Raw genomic sequence first — 13,552 nt, forward strand, 5'->3', positions numbered from 1 at the left:
AGTCTCTCTCACCTTCAGTTTTAAACAAGGTCTGTGAAAATCCACCATACATTGGTCACATGAACTCAGAGACCTGCTAAAAGTGCACAATTGTAAAAGCTCTTTTATATAGACAACTGTTTGTTTGCTTAGAGCTCTAAATATAAAAAAAAATGCTTTTCTATCACCTAGACACAGATGGAGAACCATATCAACTGGATTAATAACAGGGTGGCATGTTTAGACAACATGAAGCTGTCCATCACATTTTTGACCTAAACATGTAAACACATCCTTGGCTCTGCGGTTAGGAAATGGTATTTGGGAATCTCTTTATACCAGGAGCCAGCCTGGCCATTGGAACATCGCCACAGTGCCCATCCAGACTGGGACAGCAACGGGGTCCACTTCAGAGCCGTGAGCTGCTGTGTTTAACTCCAGCTGTCCCAGCAAGGTAGACAACTGCAGCAACATCCACTGACCAAGCTGACAAGCCCTGGCAGAAAAGATCCCCACAAGAAAAACACTGGCTCAGGCAGGCTGGTCAAAAAAAAATAGTTTTGCCATTGTCTTGCAGCTCGCAGATCAAGTGGTTTAGTTTTCCAGTAATGTCAGTCAAGAATGCAAGTTCAGATTCACAATGTTCATATTCACCATATTCAACAGACATCTCCTCCAATAGCACCTTAAAAATCCTGTGCTGTTTAGCTTTGCAGCTGAGGTTGTTTACGATTTTCAGAATAAGAGTCATTATATGTCCAGAGCCAATCACTTCTGCACATAAGGCCTGCTGGTGAATGACGCAGCAGTAATGCAGACATTTTGGAAAGTCTGGGTCAGCTTTACAGTGAGTGATGAAACCTGTTTGTCTATTGATCATAGCAGGAGTCCCATCTGCAGTCACTGCTACCAGCTTTTCTAATTGTACCTTTTTCTGCACAAAAACTCCTTCACCGTGTTATACATTTCAACTCCTCTTGTAATTGTCTGTTAGGGCAGATGTGTCAGGAGTTCTTCTCTTGTGGAAACCAAAAGCTATGCTGTACTGTTGCCGTCCACAGACTCATCACACTGGACGTTAACCACCTGCACTTTGCAAGATCCCGGTCCAGCTAATTGGCCAAGTTATCAGACATAGCTGACACTCATCTAGACATTGTAGTGGAAATTGAATGAGTTCTATTGTTCTCATCCTTAGGGACAGTGATAGCAATTATCATCATTGCTTGAATTTTTTTCATGCTATATGCAAAAGTCTTTGTCCCTTAAGGCAACAGATTACAGCCCCCCCCCCCCCCCCCCCCCCCCCCCCCCCCCCCCCCCCCCCCCCCCCCCCCCAGGCTGCTGTCGTATTAACAATAGCTTGGAGCTCCAGAATGGACAAGAAAAAACGACGAGAATGGCTCGAGCAGGGCGTTGCTCACGGGGCAGTCGCTCGTGCCATGCGGTCGCACGTGCTCGGGCCCGCTAAATGCTACTTGTAGCTTTAATTATTATTATTATTATTATTCTACCGGAAGAGTCGCCTTTTTGAGGCCTTTAACATACCCCAAAACTCACCAAATTTGGCACACACATCAGGAGTCGCGAAAAATTTCGTATTTTATAGGAGATTGGCATGGGCGCAGAAAAACGGCTTGATAGCGCCACCTACAGTGACTTTTGTCCCGACGCCCCGCATACGCTTTAACGTACAAGCTTGATTTTTACAGGGCATGTTCTTCAGATGGAGACCTACAAAAAAGTCTGAAAGGACCCACCTGTCACTTGCACAGGAAGTCTGATATATTGAGGTCAATATGTCATTTTTGCTTCATTTTGGACATTTGCAGGCCTCACTCTAGAGCGAACTCCTCCTAGAGATTTGTGAATAATGACTCCAAACTTTGGTTTTGTAAACTAAACACATGTCCGATGTTAAATTGCGAAGCTTTTACGTTTTTACGGTTGTTTGTGACCGTGGCGGCGCGTCGAAAATGGAGGTCATTTTGAAAACACGCCATGAAAAGAAAAATGGCCATTACTCAGCCATGCAAAATCCAATCTGATCCAAAGTTGATATGCATGATTGTAGTCTGACTTTGAACACATCTGCAGTGGAAGAATCTGGAATAGGTGTAGCGCCACCTGCTGGTAAAAGGAAATGACATGTTTTACTTGGAGCATCACCGCTCCAAGTAGGATGAGCCGACACACCTCAAAATGATGTCCACCTGTTGAAAAGCCATTGATGTTTACTCTGATAAAAAGCCATAACTTTCAATGCGGGGGTGTGGTCGTGACAGAGCGGCGAAGTTGGGCGTCTCGCCATGCACACAAAAGTTGCTCTCACGTGCACATTCCTTGTCCAATCTCACTGAAATTCGATGGAGGTGATGAGGCTTCCATTCTGAACCCATGGATATGACAATCTTGGACGAGCTCCATAGCGCCACCTAGATATTGACAAATACATTTTATGTCACATTCTGACCTATCTTTTCTCTGTGCTTTGTCCGACATTCATAAAATTACAACAGGAGATACTCATAAGGGTCTTCTCTCATCGTCTAAAGTTTCATGGGTGTACACCTGACGGTGCCTGCGCAAGCCACCACCAAACAGGAAGTGGTTGATTGCGTTGCAGTCAGATAATTAAAAATTCATAAAAAATCAGCCGTTTGTATCACGAGGCTGAGATTTCAGAATGAGAGGCCTCTTACATATATCCAACGTAGATACACAGCACTTGCATGGGTGAACAAAAAACGGCTCAATAGCGCCACCTACCATGTTTGTTTTTGAGAGCCCCGCCATGTTCTTTAACATACAAGCTTGATATTTACAGGACATGTTCATCAGATGGAAACCTACAAAAAAGTCTCTTGGGACCAAGCTGTCAGTCGCACAGGAAGTCTGCTATATTGATGTCAATATGTCAGTTTTGCTCTATTTTGGTCCTTTGCAGGCCTCGTTCTAGAACGAACTCCTCCTAGAGATTTTTGAACAATGACTCCAAACTTTGGTTTTGTAAACTAAACACATGTCCAATCTTAAATTGCGAAGCTTTTAAGTTTTTACGGTTGTTTGTGACCGTGGCGGCGCGTCAAAATTTGAGGTCGTTTCGAAATCACGCCATGAAAAGAAAAATGGCCATTACTCAGCCATAAATAATCTAATCTGATCCAAATTTGTCGTGCATGATTGTAGTCTGACTTTGAACACATCTGCAGTGGAAAAATCCGAAACAGGTGTAGCGCCACCTGTTGGCAACAGGAAATGACATGTTTTACTTGGAGCATCACTGCTCCAAGTAGGATGAGCAAACACACCTCAAAATGACGTCCACCTGTTGAAAAACCATTGAAGTTTACTATGATGAAAAACAAATCTTTCAACGCGGGGGTGTGGTCGTGACAGAGCGGCGAAGTTGGGTATCTCGCCATGCACAAATGTTGCTCTCACGTTCACATTCTTTGTCTGATCTCACTGAAATTAAATAGATTTGATGAAACTTCCATTCTGAACCCATGGATATGACAATTTTGGACGAGCTATATATGTTCATAAAAGATCATGAAGCATGATCATATAATCAAGCTTCATAGGAAATCAGCCGTTTGTCTCAGGAAGCTGAGATTTCAGAATTAGATGCGTCTTACAAAGCTCCACGTTTGAAAAGCAGCACTATACGTACGAGAAACATTTAACCACCTTAATCACCCTATTGTGCTGAAAGCAAATTTTTGGACATTTTGACTCAAGCAAATATTTTTATCATAACATCTGTTTAGTTTATCAGCACCAAAATAAAAAATATTTACATTTATAAAATGAACTGGTCAACTCTAGGATTTTATTTATTCAATCTTACATCCTCAAGCTTTTCATCAGTCTCCCCTGCTGCAGGAGTGGAGTTAGCCCCCCCCCGGCTGTGTGCTCACATGTAAATTAGCCAGGAGTGGCAGACAGAAAGTAGAACAGTTAGAAAGCCTAGTTCAACACTAAAATACAGCAATTTCCTTTGTTTTGTTTGTCTTTTATACATCCTTAGCACTAATCATTGCTTTTTTATTCATCCAAAATAAAAAAGCAATGATTAGTGCTTTTTTATCTTTTTTTTTTTTTTACAAACAAAATATATGAATGTGCTCCAAAACAAAACCCAGTCTCAGTACACTCCTACAGATGTAACATCAGACAGTAAATGTCTCTTTTATGCTTTTTTAATCAATGCTGCAACTTCTTTTCATTTCCTTTCAATACATCCAAAGAAATTAAACTACAACGACAACAAACACAACATATAGCAAATGTCTCTATACATTATGTACCACCTTTAAACACCAAATAAATAACAAATCTTTCTCATACAATCACAAAAAATGGAACACAAAATGTAAAACCCAAATTAGAAATTGCAATTTTAAAAAGATACATTTTTCAGCAGCTTTTCAAAATCAATCACATATTTTACTCTTCTGTGGATGAAACAAAGAAGTCCAGAGCAATTTAGCCACTTCTCCAAAGTCTCTGTCACCTTCAGTTTTACACAAAGTCTGTGAAAATCCACCATACATTGGTCACATGTATTCAGAGACCTGCTAAAAGTCCACAATTGTAAAAGCTCTTATATAGACAACTGTTTGTTTGCTTGGAGCTCTAAATATAAAAAAATGCTTTTCTATCACCTAGACACAGATGGAGAACCATATCAACTGGATTAGTAACAGGGAAACATGTTTAGGTTTAAACTTACATCAATAGACAACATGAAGCTGTTCATCACATCACAAACATGTAAACACATCCTTGGCTCTGCGGTTAGGAAATGGTACTTGGGAATCTCTTCATACCAGGAGCCAGCCTGGCCATTGGAACATCGCCACAGTGCCCATCCAGACTGGGACAGCAACGGGGTCCACTTCACAGCCGTGAGGCTGCTGTGTTTAACTCCAGCTGTCCCAGGAAGGGAGACAACTGCAGCAACATCCACTGACCAAGCTGGCAAGCCCTGGCAGAAAAGATCCCCACAAGAAAAACACTGGCTCAGGCAGGCTGGTCAATAAAAAAATATAGTTTTGCCAATGTCTTGCAGCTCGCAGATCAAGTGGTTTAGTTTTCCAGTAATGTCAGTCAAGAATACAAGTTCAGATTCACCATATTCAGCAGATATCTCCACCAATAGCACCTTAAAAATCCTGTTCTGTTTTGCTTTGCAGCTGAGGTTTTTATGATTTTCACAATAGGAGTCATTATGTGTCCAGAGCCAATCACTTCTGCACATAAGGCCTACTGGTGAAAGAAGCAGCAGTAATGCAGACATTTTGGAAAGTCTTGGTCAGCTTTACAGTGAGTGATGAAACCTGTTTGTCGGTCAATCATAGCAGGAGCCCCGTCTGCAGGTATGGCTACCAGCTTTTCTAATGGTACCTTTTTCTGCACAAAAACTCCTTCACCGTGTTATACATTTCAACTCCTCTTGTAGTTGTCTGTTAGGGCAGATGTGTCAGGAATTCTTCTCTTGTGGAAACCAAAAGCTATGCTGAACTGTTGCCGTCCACAGACTCATCACACTGGACGTTAAACCACCTGCACTTTTCAAGATCCCGGTCCAGCTAATTGGCCAAGTTATCAGACATAGCTGACACTCATCTAGACATTGTAGTGAAAATTGAATGAGTTCTATTGTTCTCATCCTTAGGGACAGTGATAGCAATTATCATCATTGCTTGTTTCTTAATCTGATAAAAACCTTCTTCTACTTGATGAGAAAATGAGGAGGTCTAAACGAGGCTTAGATTTAAGAATTTTTTTCATGCTATATGCAAAAGTCTTTGTCCTTTAAGGCAACAGATTATAGTCCCCCCCCCCCCCCCCCACAGGCTGCTGTCATATTAACATTAGCTTGGAGCTCCAGAATGGACAAGAAAAAACGACGAGAATGGCTCGAGCAGGGCGTTGCTCACGGGGCGGTCGCTCGTGCCAGGCGGTGGCACGTGCTCGGGCCCGCTAAATGCTACTTGTAGCTTTAATTGCATATATTTCCTTTTTGGAATAGATGGAAGAAAAAAAGAGAGAGGATTATTAAAGATGAGGGACAAGGGTACAAAAAAGGAAAAACAAAAGGTCCATTTTACATTTAAATAAAAAGAGCCAGACCTCATTGGACCTCCATCCAAGTGCTCAATGTGTTCTGTTTCAAACCAGTTTCAGGACTACAAAAACAAGCGTTGACCCTGGCATTGTTGTTGGATTTTAGTTTAAATTTTATTTTCTATTTCTGGGTTGAGTTGTTTCCATGCTTTGATTTTACCATAAAAGAAGTGTCACCTGTTTCCGGTTTTTACTTGCCCATTTAGAATAGGGGTCTGCAGCCTTCAATGCTAAAAACAGCCATTTGGTCCAGTTTCTTACTGGTTAGTAAACCCAGCAAAAGATGCAGAAGAATACACTTTATTTATTTTTTTGTGATCAACAAGCCATTTATTTATAAAATGTCTCTTTTTTTAAATATTTACAATAATTGAATTTTCTTTACATACCTGTTTTAACTTTTTATACGTTTGACATCAGCACATACACATTTCCTTCAAAATAAATAAAACAAAAAAGTATCAGAAATGATCCTTCTGATGCAACAGTTTTACTTGAAAAAAGAGGAATGAAAGCCAAAGCAAAGATGGCATTTCTCATCATTACGAATTTGCTGCGCCATCATGCTTTTTTTTTTCCTTTTAATATCGAATATAAACATGACATTAGTGTAGAATCCAACTGTTTAAATACATTTAATTGTGCATTAAGCTTGTTCTATTAATAAATTAATATTTGTTGTTGTTTTTCTTAGTTTTGTTATATATAACAGAGGCTAAAGGTGGTGGTGAGTTTTTTTGCACAATCTTTATAAATTTTTTTATTTTTCTGCGATCATTTTGTGATTTCTTTAACAAAACGTGTCCAATATTTATACAAGTCCTGGGCACTGACATGTTGTCCTACATTAAAACAACAAAGAATATATCTAAATTGATGGTAATAAAATGGATTAATACTCTCCCTCTTTGGTGATCCTTCATGTGGTTATGAATCTGTCTTCTCTCAGCAGTGGAGCTGGCCCCTGGGAGCCAAAGTATGTTTGTTAGAACAACTCCATTACAGTCTTGTTAACATGAGAACACATAAATCACTGTAAATTTTGGCTACCATCTCCAACAATCTCAAACACACACGATGACACACACACACCGCCAATATCAAACAGCAGTGATGAAGAGGAGATTTGCGCCGAAAGCTGCCTCATAAAAGAAGGGAATTCCTCGAGTCAGCTCTTTGTCTTTGGGAGATTAATAACACCCAAAAAAAAAAAAAAAAAAAAGGAGCAGATTGCTGCCGATAATTTGACGATCCTCTTCTAGGCATCAGCTCTTCATTACCTGACTGAAACAAGCCTCTCCCAGAATGCCTCAGGCCTCATTGAACAGGAGAGGTGGGGACGGTAATTATTTCTTGGGCCAACCCCAAATCGCTTCCCATTATTCTCCATCCAACATGTAGGCGCAGTACCCTAGATATGTCGCTCCCAGCCCCCATCATAGGCTGTGTTGTCATGCTGCTAGCTGTTAACTGTGCCCCAATTTATTAGACCCTTAATTGTGCGTTGCCATGTTTGTTTTGGCCCAAGCTTGCCGAGACATCATCCAGTCATGTTGTTTACTGAAATAGAAACATTTTGCTGGAAGGACTTCCTGTTTCTCTGAATTGGTTTTCTTCACAAAGACGAGCAAAAGACAAGCAAACCTAAAGCAGTTCCTATAGGGTCTCTTTTCTTTAGCAGATGCAGTTTTTTTTTTCCTGTTTTCCTTCACAGATTAACAAATCACACAACAACACTATATAAATGGTAACAGCAAAAGTGTATTCATATTAGTGCGGCAGACCATCTTCACATTTTTGATTGGTTTGTTTAATTTATTCAAATGCAATTTTAAGAAAATAAAAAAATGTGAGTTGGAAAACAACACAACCACAATTTGCCTATTGGTATTTTTATTTGCACGTTGGCTGCTTTTCCTTTTTTTTTGCTTTTCTGATTTTTTAGGGGCTGCACAGCTTATGGTGTTATATGAAGAAGCTCTTGTTCCAGATTCAGGCTACTGCTTCTGGGTGCTTCAGCTTCTCACAGTCCAAAGACATGCATGACAGATTGACCTGTGTTTTTTAAATTACCCTAAGGATTTAGATACTTTAAGTGCATATGGCCTGCAATTAAACTGGTATGCTGCCTACAGTGTTTCAAGCCATCTGTGATGGAAGGAGCATTTGACCCTACATAGGAGAAAGCAGTATATGTGTGTGGGGGTGTTTTGCATTTTCCGAAGCAAAATAACTTGATTTCTTTAAAAAAAAAACTGTTTTAATGTAAGAATAAAAAGACTTTGCAAAGACATTGGGTCGCACAAACACATCATTTTCTATGGAAAAAAAGCCCTTTCTTATAGATGTCAAGGAAACAGTTTGATGCTAAAATTTTTCCTGTTGTGAGAAATATAAAGAAATATAAAAAATAATTTGGTCTTTTTTTCTCTTTAACGAAGAGCACAATCTGAAACAAGTAGCTTAGCCTCATTTTACAAATGGGTTCTCACTGTTTTGTGGATTCTTTTAGCACAATTTTGCATGTTGTTTTTCTCACTGCACATAGCTTGCCACATTTACAGAAAATCTTCGATTGCGAGCACAGCTCTGTTTTCATTCTAACATTGAAATTACTTTGTCTATGAAGGTTATAACTTTGAGATTTTTAAGAAGGGAGAAAAGTGTAAAAATGTTCTTGTCTAAGAAAGAGTGTATAAAGTGTGTAGTGAGGAGTTTTACAGCATCATCACAACATCACTAATCACTGCAGATTTTACCTATCACAGGTTATTTTTAAAATGTAACCCCATGAAGGCACAGGGTAGAGCAATTGACCTGCCAGAATTCACTGAAACAATTTGATTCTTTTTTTTTTAAACCAACAATGGAATTGATAAATATTGCTGTAAATCTGTATTAGGTTATTACTGAGACTGATGCAGAGCCCTCATGGCTTCTACTCTTCTTATGAGTTGGCCGATGCTGGAAATGGAGACTCTGTCTGTCCACATTTAAATGTAAACCTTTTTTTTTCTATTCAATTTTGATTCAACCTAATTCAGAAAATCATTTTTTCTACAAATAGCAGTTTTGGTGAGTGTTTGGACCATCTGATGATGAGCGTCTGATGTCGCTGCACTGTCACATTTCGCTGACTGACCGCACAGCAACACAATTCATCCAGTATTGATAGTTTTGGTTCAGCACTGTTCCTCCTGAGAATTACTTTGAACCCATGGAGGGGAAAAATATGCAATGATCTATCACTCTGCATTCTTCTGTGTTTTTCAATTCCTCCTTAATATTAGCCTTTTTTGTGTCTCTGTCACACGACTCCTTTTTATTTGGCTTATTCTTTTTCAATTTGAGCCAATCATTTTTGGGATTATGCTTATTTTCATCTAAGATTACATGAGTTTTTTAATAAAAAAAAATTACGATTAAAAAACGTTTCTTTCTGAGCTTCATTTTACCTAAATCAGTGACTCACATGTTGCCAGATTAATTGAGAGGGTCTGCAGAGCTCAACATTGACGGCCCGGTTTGATCAAATTATCATTATTTACTCCCTGCTGCATCTCTCTCAAGAGGATTACAGGCCCGTTTGAGGAATGAAGGCTCCATATGAATTCTGCATGAAGGATCTTACTCATCTTCAGCCACAAAAGTAGACTGAGAGGCAAGTTATGATGAAATTGTTTTCCCCTCTGTCTGATCGATGGTTTTCAATTTTGCCCCAAAACTCCAATTAAAAGCATTTATCTCAGCACAGCAGGTGCTCCAATATTCAGACTTTCACACAAATATGAATAGTGTGTGAAACTGCGGCTGTTTTCTCTCTTTATTCCAACCCTTGACTCTGTGTGTGAGCTCAGGTCTACACATGTCAAGTCTGCAGCAGATGTTCTTGTGGTCTTAGTGTATTATTCACCTTGGAGTGCATGTGGACCCTCCAACAATGTCTCTTTTTTTTTCTCTCCAACTCCATCTGCTCTGAAAACGTGAAGCGTTTTACCTCAGCAGGTTCAAATCCAGGTATCAAGTGCACTTACACCACTAGAGTTGTTTTTTTTTTAAATCCACTTTTCTCAAGCAGAAAAAAACAACTTTTTTTTCCTTACAAAGTATTTCAGATGCAACAGCAAAGTTTCAAGATATGATTTACCAAAGACATAACCATGCTCCGAGGAAGCTCAAACGATTGGAATAGGTTGTGCAATAAATTATGTGTCAAACATAAATTGGGATATTTCTGCAAAAAATACAAGAAAACAATAGGGTGTTGTATTTTGTTCTCTATTGTCCATTATTTTACACATTTAAAGTACCAAATATACAACAAAGACTTGTTTTCTGTTTAAAATGATGTGATCAAAACAAAGAACAGTGAGAGTGAGTCATCTTTGGTGCCCAATCCCTTATACTGATTTGAATAAAGAGCTCAGAGAAGCTAATTGCTTCAAGATCCAATAATTTAGTCAAATCTATCAGAGCATGTTGAAGGACGAGATTAATCCAATCCCAAAAATGTGCAAAGTGAAACTACAACTCCCACAACTTTTTTCACATTTTCCCTAACTGTTAGTTGTAATTGCTCAATAACACCTCACAGCTTTAAGTATAATCTTTTTTTCAAAAAGTTAATAAAAAAAGTTTAGGCCAACTTTTAAACCATTACAGCAGTAAAAATGAAGCCATCATCTCAACATTTGTACTACAGTACTATCACTCAAAGAGTTTTCACAATAACATGTAGACACAAATCACAAATTGTCCATTCAAAAACAATTTTACTTCAGCTTAACACACCTCAGCATATCCCAAGCATATTCCAGTTTTGACAAACAACAAAGCTATACACAGCTTTCAACATAAAATGCTGGCAGTGTGCCTGGCACTGTGTGCTGAGTCCTTCCTGATTTTGTCCACCTGAAGGCAGCATTTTAGTCTGCCTTTGTTGGAGTTCAGGCCAACATCTGTGACAGTAGGCACAGGAATGTGATCATCTCAGGGGACCAGCTGTCTAGTCCACACCACAAAGCTGACACACCATCTCCACCATGGAGTCTCTTTGTGTCATAGCTGCACCTGTGTGGTTCTGCTCATCCCACACCGATTCACTGCTCACTCCAAACACGCAAACTGTCTCAACCATCTCAGCTCTGAACACTTTCTCTGCAACCCTTTGAGCTTTGGTTGTTCCACAAAATCTGCCTTAAACTCTTGCCAGCAACCAGCAACATGAAATGTATTGATTGCTCAGTGGGATAAAGAATGATTCCCCACTTTTGGCCTGCAGGCACTGTCGGCATTCAATTGCTTCCTGAAACAAATGTGTGGAAAATAATCCATTTATCATAAATCTTGGAGGTGAAACAAAAACATAAAAAAAATCAGTTGAAAGGGACAGTCTGCACATTTTTAAGAAGCCAGAAATACCCCTTTCAAATTGGTCATTTGATTTGGATGCTCTCGAGGATCCCATTCCTAATATTCCATGCGCACTGGACATGGACGTTGGTTTTGGATGCACTTTTAGCATATGTTGTTCACACTTGACTGTTGCTCCCCAATACTAGCAGATGTACCTACAGTTGGAAGAAGCTTGGTGCTTGGCTGGCACTTCTATGACCATCGTTTAAAATTTGAAATGCATCACTACCCAATCCGAGTTCCTGATTGGTCAAAGCTCAACCTGGTCTAAATTTTAACAGGCGTTTAATTAGCCATACGTTTAGTACATGGAGCCTGAAAAAGATGGTAAAAACTTGTGTAGCTACAAATGAACATGAGTTTTAAACACTGATGCCTGAAAATCGCTTAAACGCCCATTTCACTTGGCTTTCCTTTGGAAGTGGCCGTTTGAAAGTGCATTGCCGAGTGATGCTGTAGCTTCAGGGTTAAAACAGAGATGGGTCCAGGATGATTTGTAATCCAACAAAAGGAAAAGAAAAAAACCCCGCAGTCTATGAAATGGTCTGCAATTTCCAATATATCTTGTGATTTCAACCTGAAACCATTTTTAAACAACAGAAACATTACAACAAAATACACACAAAAAACTAAATGTCAAAACACTTACAAGCTAATTTGATGCAGTGTTAGAATATACTGTTCTATTTCCATTCTATAAGTGAATCTCTCCAATTTTATTGTATGGGACATGATTTACATTAAAGTATTAGTTGATTCATACTAATTGCATTGCCTTTTTCGATCATATTTATGCTTGTATGCTTTTCAAAGCTCAAAATTGAATGATTTAAAACATTAAATATTTGTGTTTGAGAAAACTAAAACATTAAATCAATAAAAAAAAACATATTCATATCTTTTGACTGTGTTAAGTGTTGCTAAGAAACATAAATTTCTGGCTGCCATTGGCCCATCATAAGACTTCATTATTTGTGTTGTTTTTTCTATTTTTTATGTGTTTCTATGGTAACCAAGCACAAGGGTAGGCAGGTAAATGACAGGTAGTAAACGCACAGCCAGCATGCAGTGTGTTCTGGAATCAGCTTACTACAGAAGATCTATCATCACTGGCCTTACTTAGACTTTTAAAGATAGTTGCTCAAAGTTAGTTTATGATTCTTCACTTTAGCTAGTTTTTAAGCACCTTTTTTGAAATAAAGATTTTAGGAAAGATGAATGTCTGTGGGCAATTTTAATATTAGTTTGTTATGGTGCAGTTGTGAGCCAATCATTCAGTGTATGGGGCACAAGTAATCAGAATCGAACACTCTATTTCATGCTATATTTAAGTAGATTTCCAGCTTATAATGAGTTCTTGTGCATGTTTAGACCTCATTGGTCATTTTAATTTTTAAGATCCCTCATTGTTCAGTCACAAAACAGGCATTTGCGCTTCTTCAAAGCCAACAAATCGGACTTAGCAGGCAGATGTCAGGAGAGAATATTACTTTCAACGCAGTTTATTTCCCATAACACCTTATAGTTGGATACAGCTTTGATACAAATTTCTGAGATCCACTCTCTGAAGCTGACTTTTGATGTGATTTCCAGAAATATCCCTGCTATGGAATGCAATAAATAAGACTGTCAGAGACCGTTACCTTCAGGGGAAGTACATTAAAGGCAAGGGCGCACACGAGGTGCTGATGATAGAGAATAAATGTTCATTATCATAATGACGTTCCACACAAAATGTCACCATGCTGTGACAGCCCAAACCTCCCTCTTTTTGATGCAGCGCTGCTGCTTGCTTCTCCCGTCTGTTCTGACACCGCTGTGGAGGATAGCAGTGCGAGAGCTGCTAGAAAGTGTGGCTTTGACATGACATTTTTCCATCTCATTTGTCACTCTGAGGAAAGAGACACAGTAAAATTGAATATAGCCCAGGCAAGAGATGAACTCAGCTCTCAAGATAAATATGCTCATTTTCTTCCATAGTGCTTTTTTCAACAGTGACAGGTATGTTTTAGATGCTTGCATC

Source organism: Oryzias latipes, chromosome 4 (assembly GCF_002234675.1).
Source record: "Oryzias latipes chromosome 4, ASM223467v1".
In the NCBI taxonomy this organism is placed as follows: domain Eukaryota; kingdom Metazoa; phylum Chordata; class Actinopteri; order Beloniformes; family Adrianichthyidae; genus Oryzias; species Oryzias latipes.